This window comes from Tachypleus tridentatus, chromosome 11, assembly GCF_004210375.1.
Source record: "Tachypleus tridentatus isolate NWPU-2018 chromosome 11, ASM421037v1, whole genome shotgun sequence".
Taxonomy (NCBI): domain Eukaryota; kingdom Metazoa; phylum Arthropoda; class Merostomata; order Xiphosura; family Limulidae; genus Tachypleus; species Tachypleus tridentatus.
In genome coordinates this window covers 82,038,580-82,051,114 of record NC_134835.1, presented here as the reverse complement: position 1 = coordinate 82,051,114, position 12,535 = coordinate 82,038,580, and the positions used below count along the sequence as shown (strand labels likewise).

Here is a 12,535-nt window from a genome sequence, read left to right as displayed (position 1 = left end):
AATAATGATATCATTGGCTGACAAGCCCATATCTGTGATAAGCAAAAACGTTATTTCTTACAGCAAAATATTAGCTATCGCTAATGTCCGGCGAGAATTGTAGGATGACTGCAGTCATCCCAATTTTATTTAAATTAAGAAGTCGCACATTGCAATTAGTGTATTTACTAATTTTCAATAATTTTCTAGGCTTTTTTATTTCATTCAATGTTTACTTTTGTTGTTCTGGCTAATATACATAATAATATATTTTGTTGAAAAGTATAAACTGTTTTTTTGCTTATAGTGAATTAATACAACGATCAAAGTATCAACTGTCTTTCATCCAGCAAAATAAGCTATCTTGTTTATATTTTACACGTAAATTCTCATTCACATAGTCTTTGTTACTTATGTAATAAACATCAGTCTTTATTACTGTCACTAGAGATAAATACGGCGTTAAATATATTACATTTATATATATATATATATATATACACTGTGATAATAGAACGTCTATAAATAAAATTAGAGGGGCGCTCAGTGGAGCGCTTCTATCCGCCACGTAACGTTCGGTTCTCAACAAATGGCAAAAGGTGTCCATAGGACTTTTTTTTTTTTTTTGAAAGAGACACGGACCACTTTTGGCCGAACAGTAGGGAACAATATTTTCCATCACGTTTCATAAAATCCACTAATTTTGACTGAGTACAAATAGTGTGAAGACTCGGTCCTCATCCTAACAGATAGGGATCTTTGGATTTTGTGATTTTTGACTCTCTCAAAAACAATCTAGCTTCGAGAAATCTTGCTCACAAAACCACACACAGAGTGGACAAAAAACACAACGTTCGCCCACTTTCGATGACGGAAATTATAATAGATGTATAACATTTTTAGTCTACACTTATTTCGTATTATAGTTTCGTTTTCTTCTATGCTCTTATTTTTTGCAAAATTATTTTTTCCAGTTTTCACAATATTTTCAATAAATTGCGTTATTGCTGTTTTTTGTTCCTTCATTTCGTTTCACAATATACGACTCAAATTATTTATGTGTTTGAATATAACCACAATACGGAACTCGTACTGCTGTTCATGTTATCAGAAATAGCGAGTTATGTTCTCTCTGCAGTTCTAATCCCATGCTTGTGTTGACGTAAAACAGCAAACTCGTGCCAAGGTCTTTTCTCCTTCCGGTCATAAGACTCATTCTCATTGACGGAATTATAATTGAAAGAAAAGTGAAATAAGGTCTTCTAATAGAGTGTCTATTTCGTTGATTAAATAAAACGCGTTAGAAAATACGCTTATCTAAAATCAGGAAATACGGTGCAAACACTTTTATACTATTTTATTTTCTGTTGATGAAATCTTGTACAACACCAGTAAAATAATTTATTGTCGTTGCTACTTATATGTAATACGGCAAAATTGTAGTTTAAGATCATACTTCATAGGATCATTTCTATAGTATGATAGTCGAGTTCTCTGAACGAAACTCGAACCCACGCTAACCACGATGAGGAGTTCTGGGTTTCTTCCTGAGCGTGAAGTCGGTGTGAGAGGAATGATGTTCGTCATTTCCGATCATCATTGATGACCGTTCCCCTCTTTTGAGTAAGAGTCGGAAGGAAGAAACTCTAGCTGAGTGGTCTTTATTTTAATTGTAAGAGATGAAAGAAGTAAAAGACACGTAAACTTATGTTCATCGAAATTCATGAAAGATAACATTTATGAACTAAGATATGGTTAAAATAGAACGTTTAAATAATGATTTTCCAATTTCGTCTTGTGTTTCTATATTATCCTGAACAATATATCGTACACGTAACTGTAGCTGAGGTTTGTTAAATATTAATTGTATTCTTTGGTGGATCTAAAAAGCGTTTTATCAATTATTGTTATCGGAACTTTATTAAATAATAAACTTTAGTAAGTAAAGCTTGAGATATCAAGTGCTTTTCACGATTACTATTGCATTAAGACATTATCGATGCATGCCTTAACATTAAATGGGATAAAAAATCAGAAATACCGTTTTGAACAACAGAGGTATGTAAAGAGTTAACAGGCCATAGTTGTAAATTATCTCATGATATCATTAAACTGTCAGTAGTTGGACACTCAAAGAATGTGAAAATATTTTCACGACGTCCGAATGTGTTTCTCGTCGGCTCAGAAGTAAGCAGATTTCAGACGTTTAAAACCAGCTTCGCAAAGCGCAGTTTCTTAATTGTCCACTTTTAAATAATACTTCAAAAAACCTTAGTTTAGCTCTCAGTTAAGTGCATTTGTATGAATCTTCATCATTTTTTTTATTATTTTGTTTTGTTTCTTACAACAGCCAACAATTCGTCCAGTTCCAGAGAAATTGATAAACAGATAACGCTATTTATTGTACGTTGGGATTTCATCGCGCCAGTTCTTGTAGATAAATGTATAATTAAAACACAGGAAAACTCAAAGAGTTGATTTAAGGTTTGGTGTTTTTGGCGTCCGTGCAGTAGACGTTCGTTAGAATAGAATTACATCGAAATTGATTCTACGACTATTATTGCTCTTTACTATTCTAACAGCTGTCTTATTAGCTAATCTGTACTGATCCGCAATATTTCTTTCGCTATTAATTCCTCACCATACATTTCCAGGTGGACCGACATATTTCTCTTCCAACAAAACCCTTTCCTCTGGATAGAAAAACTAAAGAAGAATTATGTTGTTTTTTTTTACATCTTGCTGTAGATGAAATGTTCTGCTTTGCCTTTAAAATAATTTTAAGAGAAAACAAAAAAAAGTTGCATTTTCTCAATGTATAGGTAACACCTGATGTGTTTTACTTCTCCGCCAGATTTTTATGATTTTACGCATCTCTAAATGTTATACAAGTCATGTTACCCAGAAAATAAAATAACTTTATTTCAAATTTTTTTTTTTTTGTTATTCTATTCATTTTTTTTTAAAATTTAAGCTCCAAAGTACAAAATAGGTTATACATGATCCGCCCACATTTGGAAATTATCACATGTCCATATTTCTAACTATATCAAATCTTTTTTCTGTGGTTAAATGAAACGTTGTGCATTGTAGATTGTAGTTTTAAGCAAGTAAAATTCTTTTACATAAGTGTATATATTTTTGTTCCTTGAAGTCGTTGTTAAGGAAGTCCTAACCTATATATTTTTGTCCCTTGAAGTCGTTGTTAAGGAAGTCCTAACCTATGTATTTTTTTTTATATTTTTAAGCTCAATTACACCCATAACTTTCTTACTTTTATCTGTGTGTAAATAAACAGATAAATGAAAGACATAGAGACAAAATAAGAACGATCGGAGATTCAATTATTTATCTCACTTACTGTTTAGGTACCTCATAAATACAATCACCATTTTACGCTCTTATCATATTGTCAATTTCACTACATTCCATTTAAAGGTGTCCCTGAGCATCAACAAGAGGTACATTATTTATATTCGTAGTTATGGACATTAAAAATATACATATATAATGGATTATATGTACATAATTATGCGTTTCAAACACGTGCGTCTGTATGTGCATTTATTTAGTACATGTGAAGATATTTATGTTAAGTACATTTCATTGAAACTATCCGACATTTCGAAATCGCTGTTCTTCAGTTTCGTATCATATTGATAACGTTTCTGCTTTGACGTCTATCACATTAGAAAACGCATTTTGCTCCTAAAACATTACAGTTAAGGATAAAATTGATATTACGTGAAATAATTGCATTTCTTTAAAACTCTACTTTCTACAGTTGTTTCTCCTTTAAATTCAGAAATTGAAGAGAAATGCAGGAAATTAATGGATTTTCAACAACCGAAAACACGTGCACGCTCCTGACATCTAGTGACAGATTATTGCGAGTTTATAGATCATAATCGTCAGTATTGAAACCAATTATAATTATTTTTTTTGTAATATCCTATTCTAATGCAAACACATATGCATATATATTGTTTTCATAATGCATAATTATTAGCGATACAACTTACTGTCTCCTTCCCACTTCGAATTTTAAAGCTATTCATTTCCTTCTTGATTATTCCACATCACAAAGCGAATACAACAGTAAAGTGTGTCGACTTGCATTGAAAATTACTGTTAATATCATTCAGAGTATCTTATTTTATTAAACTTTACAAGAGACTATTTGTGCTGTGCCTACCGTGAGTATCGAACCCCGCTTTTCAGCAGTGTAACTTTAGAAGCTTACAGCATGTTTGAGAAACAGCCTGCAGGACGTACACCTACGTTCAAACCTCCAATATGCTGCTACAATGTACGATAAATGTTCATTCCGTTTGCTTCGTCCAAGTTGACAAAATTCACAAGCATGTGCTTTCATAACGCATTCTTCTAAACAATGAAGTGGGACGAAGTGCTTTATTTTCTTTCAACTCAATACTGACGGGAAACAACTGACTGGTTTCATTTGACATAATGTTTGAATATAAACCAAACACTGATGACACCAACCTATGTTAGATAATTATATAAACTTCCAGTAATCTGTAGCATTAGGGTACGTAAACGAGTTGATGTCAGAATTCAATAATGAGTGAAATGTCAGGAACAAAACATACGTAGCTATTACAATAGATATTGTCTAATACGAAGGAAAGCAGAAAAGAAACGAAGCTGTTAATATATGTAAATCAAGACATAAGCTTTAAAGTAAGTTCATGTAGTGATTGATGATAAGATTTAATTTCGTTTCTCGATAGTCTTAACTGCAGTGGTGATTGATTGTATAATTTATCGTGATTTGAGCTTATGTGATTAATGGTAGTGGTTTGTACTATATGACCTGTATATGTGATTAGTGGTAGAATTTATTATAATTTAAACTTCAACTGTGTTTCATAGTAAGATTTATTACTGTTTCAAGTGTAGTTATGATTGAATGTAATATTTATTATCGCTTGAACTATAGTCGTGATTTATTCAGTTTCTGTTGCTTTATATCAGGACTCTCTTCCTACATTGCTTACATTCTCTCTATTTTCTATTCTTTATCGTATTTTGTCTTCTTTGTTACGACATCGTCGAATTTAGTGTTTTAAATGAACAATGTGTGAGGCGAAGTGTAAGATATACATTCACACAAATAATGATATCATTGGCTGACAAGCCCATATCTGTGATAAGCAAAACGTTATTTCTTACAGCAAAAATATTAGCTATCGCTAATGTCCGGCGAGAATTGTAGGATGACTGCAGTCATCCCAATTTTATTTAAATTAAGAAGTCGCACATTGCAATTAGTGTATTTACTAATTTTCAATAATTTTCTAGGCTTTTTTATTTCATTCAATGTTTACTTTTGTTGTTCTGGCTAATATACATAATAATATATTTTGTTGAAAAGTATAAACTGTTTTTTTGCTTATAGTGAATTAATACAACGATCAAAGTATCAACTGTCTTTCATCCAGCAAAATAAGCTATCTTGTTTATATTTTACACGTAAATTCTCATTCACATAGTCTTTGTTACTTATGTAATAAACATCAGTCTTTATTACTGTCACTAGAGATAAATACGGCGTTAAATATATTACATTTATATATATATATATATATATACACTGTGATAATAGAACGTCTATAAATAAAATTAGAGGGGCGCTCAGTGGAGCGCTTCTATCCGCCACGTAACGTTCGGTTCTCAACAAATGACAAAAGGTGTCCATAGGACTTTTTTTTTTTTTTTGAAAGAGACACGGACCACTTTTGGCCGAACAGTAGGGAACAATATTTTCCATCACGTTTCATAAAAATCCACTAATTTTTGACTGAGTACAAATAGTGTGAAGACTCGGTCCTCATCCTAACAGATAGGGATCTTTGGATTTTGTGATTTTTGACTCTCTCAAAAACAATCTAGCTTCGAGAAATCTTGCTCACAAAACCACACACAGAGTGGACAAAAAACACAACGTTCGCCCATTTTCGATGACGGAAATTATAATAGATGTATAACATTTTTAGTCTACACTTATTTCGTATTATAGTTTCGTTTTCTTCTATGCTCTTATTTTTTGCAAAATTATTTTTTCCAGTTTTCACAATATTTTCAATAAATTGCGTTATTGCTGTTTTTTGTTCCTTCATTTCGTTTCACAATATACGACTCAAATTATTTATGTGTTTGAATATAACCACAATACGGAACTCGTACTGCTGTTCATGTTATCAGAAATAGCGAGTTATGTTCTCTCTGCAGTTCTAATCCCATGCTTGTGTTGACGTAAAACAGCAAACTCGTGCCAAGGTCTTTTCTCCTTCCGGTCATAAGACTCATTCTCATTGACGGAATTATAATTGAAAGAAAAGTGAAATAAGGTCTTCTAATAGAGTGTCTATTTCGTTGATTAAATAAAACGCGTTAGAAAATACGCTTATCTAAAATCAGGAAATACGGTGCAAACACTTTTATACTATTTTATTTTCTGTTGATGAAATCTTGTACAACACCAGTAAAATAATTTATTGTCGTTGCTACTTATATGTAATACGGCAAAATTGTAGTTTAAGATCATACTTCATAGGATCATTTCTATAGTATGATAGTCGAGTTCTCTGAACGAAACTCGAACCCACGCTAACCACGATGAGGAGTTCTGGGTTTCTTCCTGAGCGTGAAGTCGGTGTGAGAGGAATGATGTTCGTCATTTCCGATCATCATTGATGACCGTTCCCCTCTTTTGAGTAAGAGTCGGAAGGAAGAAACTCTAGCTGAGTGGTCTTTATTTTAATTGTAAGAGATGAAAGAAGTAAAAGACACGTAAACTTATGTTCATCGAAATTCATGAAAGATAACATTTATGAACTAAGATATGGTTAAAATAGAACGTTTAAATAATGATTTTCCAATTTCGTCTTGTGTTTCTATATTATCCTGAACAATATATCGTACACGTAACTGTAGCTGAGGTTTGTTAAATATTAATTGTATTCTTTGGTGGATCTAAAAAGCGTTTTATCAATTATTGTTATCGGAACTTTATTAAATAATAAACTTTAGTAAGTAAAGCTTGAGATATCAAGTGCTTTTCACGATTACTATTGCATTAAGACATTATCGATGCATGCCTTAACATTAAATGGGATAAAAAATCAGAAATACCGTTTTGAACAACAGAGGTATGTAAAGAGTTAACAGGCCATAGTTGTAAATTATCTCATGATATCATTAAACTGTCAGTAGTTGGACACTCAAAGAATGTGAAAATATTTTCACGACGTCCGAATGTGTTTCTCGTCGGCTCAGAAGTAAGCAGATTTCAGACGTTTAAAACCAGCTTCGCAAAGCGCAGTTTCTTAATTGTCCACTTTTAAATAATACTTCAAAAAACCTTAGTTTAGCTCTCAGTTAAGTGCATTTGTATGAATCTTCATCATTTTTTTTATTATTTTGTTTTGTTTCTTACAACAGCCAACAATTCGTCCAGTTCCAGAGAAATTGATAAACAGATAACGCTATTTATTGTACGTTGGGATTTCATCGCGCCAGTTCTTGTAGATAAATGTATAATTAAAACACAGGAAAACTCAAAGAGTTGATTTAAGGTTTGGTGTTTTTGGCGTCCGTGCAGTAGACGTTCGTTAGAATAGAATTACATCGAAATTGATTCTACGACTATTATTGCTCTTTACTATTCTAACAGCTGTCTTATTAGCTAATCTGTACTGATCCGCAATATTTCTTTCGCTATTAATTCCTCACCATACATTTCCAGGTGGACCGACATATTTCTCTTCCAACAAAACCCTTTCCTCTGGATAGAAAAACTAAAGAAGAATTCTGTTGTTTTTTTACATCTTGCTGTAGATGAAATGTTCTGCTTTGCCTTTAAAATAATTTTAAGAGAAAACAAAAAAAAGTTGCATTTTCTCAATGTATAGGTAACACCTGATGTGTTTTACTTCTCCGCCAGATTTTTTATGATTTTACGCATCTCTAAATGTTATACAAGTCATGTTACCCAGAAAATAAAATAACTTTATTTCAAATTTTTTTTTTTTTTGTTATTCTATTCATTTTTTTTAAATTTAAGCTCCAAAGTACAAAATAGGTTATACATGATCCGCCCACATTTGGAAATTATCACATGTCCATATTTCTAACTATATCAAATCTTTTTTCTGTGGTTAAATGAAACGTTGTGCATTGTAGATTGTAGTTTTAAGCAAGTAAAATTCTTTTACATAAGTGTATATATTTTGTTCCTTGAAGTCGTTGTTAAGGAAGTCCTAACCTATATATTTTTGTCCCTTGAAGTCGTTGTTAAGGAAGTCCTAACCTATGTATTTTTTTTTATATTTTTAAGCTCAATTACACCCATAACTTTCTTACTTTTATCTGTGTGTAAATAAACAGATAAATGAAAGACATAGAGACAAAATAAGAACGATCGGAGATTCAATTATTTATCTCACTTACTGTTTAGGTACCTCATAAATACAATCACCATTTTACGCTCTTATCATATTGTCAATTTCACTACATTCCATTTAAAGGTGTCCCTGAGCATCAACAAGAGGTACATTATTTATATTCGTAGTTATGGACATTAAAAATATACATATATAATGGATTATATGTACATAATTATGCGTTTCAAACACGTGCGTCTGTATGTGCATTTATTTAGTACATGTGAAGATATTTATGTTAAGTACATTTCATTGAAACTATCCGACATTTCGAAATCGCTGTTCTTCAGTTTCGTATCATATTGATAACGTTTCTGCTTTGACGTCTATCACATTAGAAAACGCATTTTGCTCCTAAAACATTACAGTTAAGGATAAAATTGATATTACGTGAAATAATTGCATTTCTTTAAAACTCTACTTTCTACAGTTGTTTCTCCTTTAAATTCAGAAATTGAAGAGAAATGCAGGAAATTAATGGATTTTCAACAACCGAAAACACGTGCACGCTCCTGACATCTAGTGACAGATTATTGCGAGTTTATAGATCATAATCGTCAGTATTGAAACCAATTATAATTATTTTTTTGTAATATCCTATTCTAATGCAAACACATATGCATATATATTGTTTTCATAATGCATAATTATTAGCGATACAACTTACTGTCTCCTTCCCACTTCGAATTTTAAAGCTATTCATTTCCTTCTTGATTATTCCACATCACAAAGCGAATACAACAGTAAAGTGTGTCGACTTGCATTGAAAATTACTGTTAATATCATTCAGAGTATCTTATTTTATTAAACTTTACAAGAGACTATTTGTGCTGTGCCTACCGTGAGTATCGAACCCCGCTTTTCAGCAGTGTAACTTTAGAAGCTTACAGCATGTTTGAGAAACAGCCTGCAGGACGTACACCTACGTTCAAACCTCCAATATGCTGCTACAATGTACGATAAATGTTCATTCCGTTTGCTTCGTCCAAGTTGACAAAATTCACAAGCATGTGCTTTCATAACGCATTCTTCTAAACAATGAAGTGGGACGAAGTGCTTTATTTTCTTTCAACTCAATACTGACGGGAAACAACTGACTGGTTTCATTTGACATAATGTTTGAATATAAACCAAACACTGATGACACCAACCTATGTTAGATAATTATATAAACTTCCAGTAATCTGTAGCATTAGGGTACGTAAACGAGTTGATGTCAGAATTCAATAATGAGTGAAATGTCAGGAACAAAACATACGTAGCTATTACAATAGATATTGTCTAATACGAAGGAAAGCAGAAAAGAAACGAAGCTGTTAATATATGTAAATCAAGACATAAGCTTTAAAGTAAGTTCATGTAGTGATTGATGATAAGATTTAATTTCGTTTCTCGATAGTCTTAACTGCAGTGGTGATTGATTGTATAATTTATCGTGATTTGAGCTTATGTGATTAATGGTAGTGGTTTGTACTATATGACCTGTATATGTGATTAGTGGTAGAATTTATTATAATTTAAACTTCAACTGTGTTTCATAGTAAGATTTATTACTGTTTCAAGTGTAGTTATGATTGAATGTAATATTTATTATCGCTTGAACTATAGTCGTGATTTATTCAGTTTCTGTTGCTTTATATCAGGACTCTCTTCCTACATTGCTTACATTCTCTCTATTTTCTATTCTTTATCGTATTTTGTCTTCTTTGTTACGACATCGTCGAATTTAGTGTTTTAAATGAACAATGTGTGAGGCGAAGTGTAAGATATACATTCACACAAATAATGATATCATTGGCTGACAAGCCCATATCTGTGATAAGCAAAACGTTATTTCTTACAGCAAAAATATTAGCTATCGCTAATGTCCGGCGAGAATTGTAGGATGACTGCAGTCATCCCAATTTTATTTAAATTAAGAAGTCGCACATTGCAATTAGTGTATTTACTAATTTTCAATAATTTTCTAGGCTTTTTTATTTCATTCAATGTTTACTTTTGTTGTTCTGGCTAATATACATAATAATATATTTTGTTGAAAAGTATAAACTGTTTTTTTGCTTATAGTGAATTAATACAACGATCAAAGTATCAACTGTCTTTCATCCAGCAAAATAAGCTATCTTGTTTATATTTTACACGTAAATTCTCATTCACATAGTCTTTGTTACTTATGTAATAAACATCAGTCTTTATTACTGTCACTAGAGATAAATACGGCGTTAAATATATTACATTTATATATATATATATATATATACACTGTGATAATAGAACGTCTATAAATAAAATTAGAGGGGCGCTCAGTGGAGCGCTTCTATCCGCCACGTAACGTTCGGTTCTCAACAAATGACAAAAGGTGTCCATAGGACTTTTTTTTTTTTTTTTTGAAAAGAGACACGGACCACTTTTGGCCGAACAGTAGGGAACAATATTTTCCATCACGTTTCATAAAAATCCACTAATTTTTGACTGAGTACAAATAGTGTGAAGACTCGGTCCTCATCCTAACAGATAGGGATCTTTGGATTTTGTGATTTTTGACTCTCTCAAAAAACAATCTAGCTTCGAGAAATCTTGCTCACAAAACCACACACAGAGTGGACAAAAAACACAACGTTCGCCCATTTTCGATGACGGAAATTATAATAGATGTATAACATTTTTAGTCTACACTTATTTCGTATTATAGTTTCGTTTTCTTCTATGCTCTTATTTTTTGCAAAATTATTTTTTTCCAGTTTTCACAATATTTTCAATAAATTGCGTTATTGCTGTTTTTTGTTCCTTCATTTCGTTTCACAATATACGACTCAAATTATTTATGTGTTTGAATATAACCACAATACGGAACTCGTACTGCTGTTCATGTTATCAGAAATAGCGAGTTATGTTCTCTCTGCAGTTCTAATCCCATGCTTGTGTTGACGTAAAACAGCAAACTCGTGCCAAGGTCTTTTCTCCTTCCGGTCATAAGACTCATTCTCATTGACGGAATTATAATTGAAAGAAAAGTGAAATAAGGTCTTCTAATAGAGTGTCTATTTCGTTGATTAAATAAAACGCGTTAGAAAATACGCTTATCTAAAATCAGGAAATACGGTGCAAACACTTTTATACTATTTTATTTTCTGTTGATGAAATCTTGTACAACACCAGTAAAATAATTTATTGTCGTTGCTACTTATATGTAATACGGCAAAATTGTAGTTTAAGATCATACTTCATAGGATCATTTCTATAGTATGATAGTCGAGTTCTCTGAACGAAACTCGAACCCACGCAAACCACGATGAGGAGTTCTGGGTTTCTTCCTGAGCGTGAAGTCGGTGTGAGAGGAATGATGTTCGTCATTTCCGATCATCATTGATGACCGTTCCCCTCTTTTGAGTAAGAGTCGGAAGGAAGAAACTCTAGCTGAGTGGTCTTTATTTTAATTGTAAGAGATGAAAGAAGTAAAAGACACGTAAACTTATGTTCATCGAAATTCATGAAAGATAACATTTATGAACTAAGATATGGTTAAAATAGAACGTTTAAATAATGATTTTCCAATTTCGTCTTGTGTTTCTATATTATCCTGAACAATATATCGTACACGTAACTGTAGCTGAGGTTTGTTAAATATTAATTGTATTCTTTGGTGGATCTAAAAAGCGTTTTATCAATTATTGTTATCGGAACTTTATTAAATAATAAACTTTAGTAAGTAAAGCTTGAGATATCAAGTGCTTTTCACGATTACTATTGCATTAAGACATTATCGATGCATGCCTTAACATTAAATGGGATAAAAAATCAGAAATACCGTTTTGAACAACAGAGGTATGTAAAGAGTTAACAGGCCATAGTTGTAAATTATCTCATGATATCATTAAACTGTCAGTAGTTGGACACTCAAAGAATGTGAAAATATTTTCACGACGTCCGAATGTGTTTCTCGTCGGCTCAGAAGTAAGCAGATTTCAGACGTTTAAAACCAGCTTCGCAAAGCGCAGTTTCTTAATTGTCCACTTTTAAATAATACTTCAAAAAACCTTAGTTTAGCTCTCAGTTAAGTGCATTTGTATGAATCTTCATCATTTTTT

General features: G+C 32.0%; 1 protein-coding gene and 3 non-coding genes across 4 annotated transcripts in view; all 4 read left to right on the top strand.

Moving 5' to 3' along the window:
• LOC143231543 (ly6/PLAUR domain-containing protein 6B-like) overlaps window positions 1–12,535 on the top strand; it is a 159,370-nt gene that overhangs the window by 104,135 nt on the left and 42,700 nt on the right. The window lies entirely within an intron of this gene.
• Window positions 1,426–1,638, top strand: LOC143232930 (small nucleolar RNA U3). The gene has a single exon (XR_013017889.1). It is a non-coding gene; the product is annotated as a small nucleolar RNA U3 (small nucleolar RNA).
• Window positions 6,543–6,755, top strand: LOC143232928 (small nucleolar RNA U3). The gene has a single exon (XR_013017887.1). It is a non-coding gene; the product is annotated as a small nucleolar RNA U3 (small nucleolar RNA).
• Window positions 11,661–11,873, top strand: LOC143232926 (small nucleolar RNA U3). The gene has a single exon (XR_013017885.1). It is a non-coding gene; the product is annotated as a small nucleolar RNA U3 (small nucleolar RNA).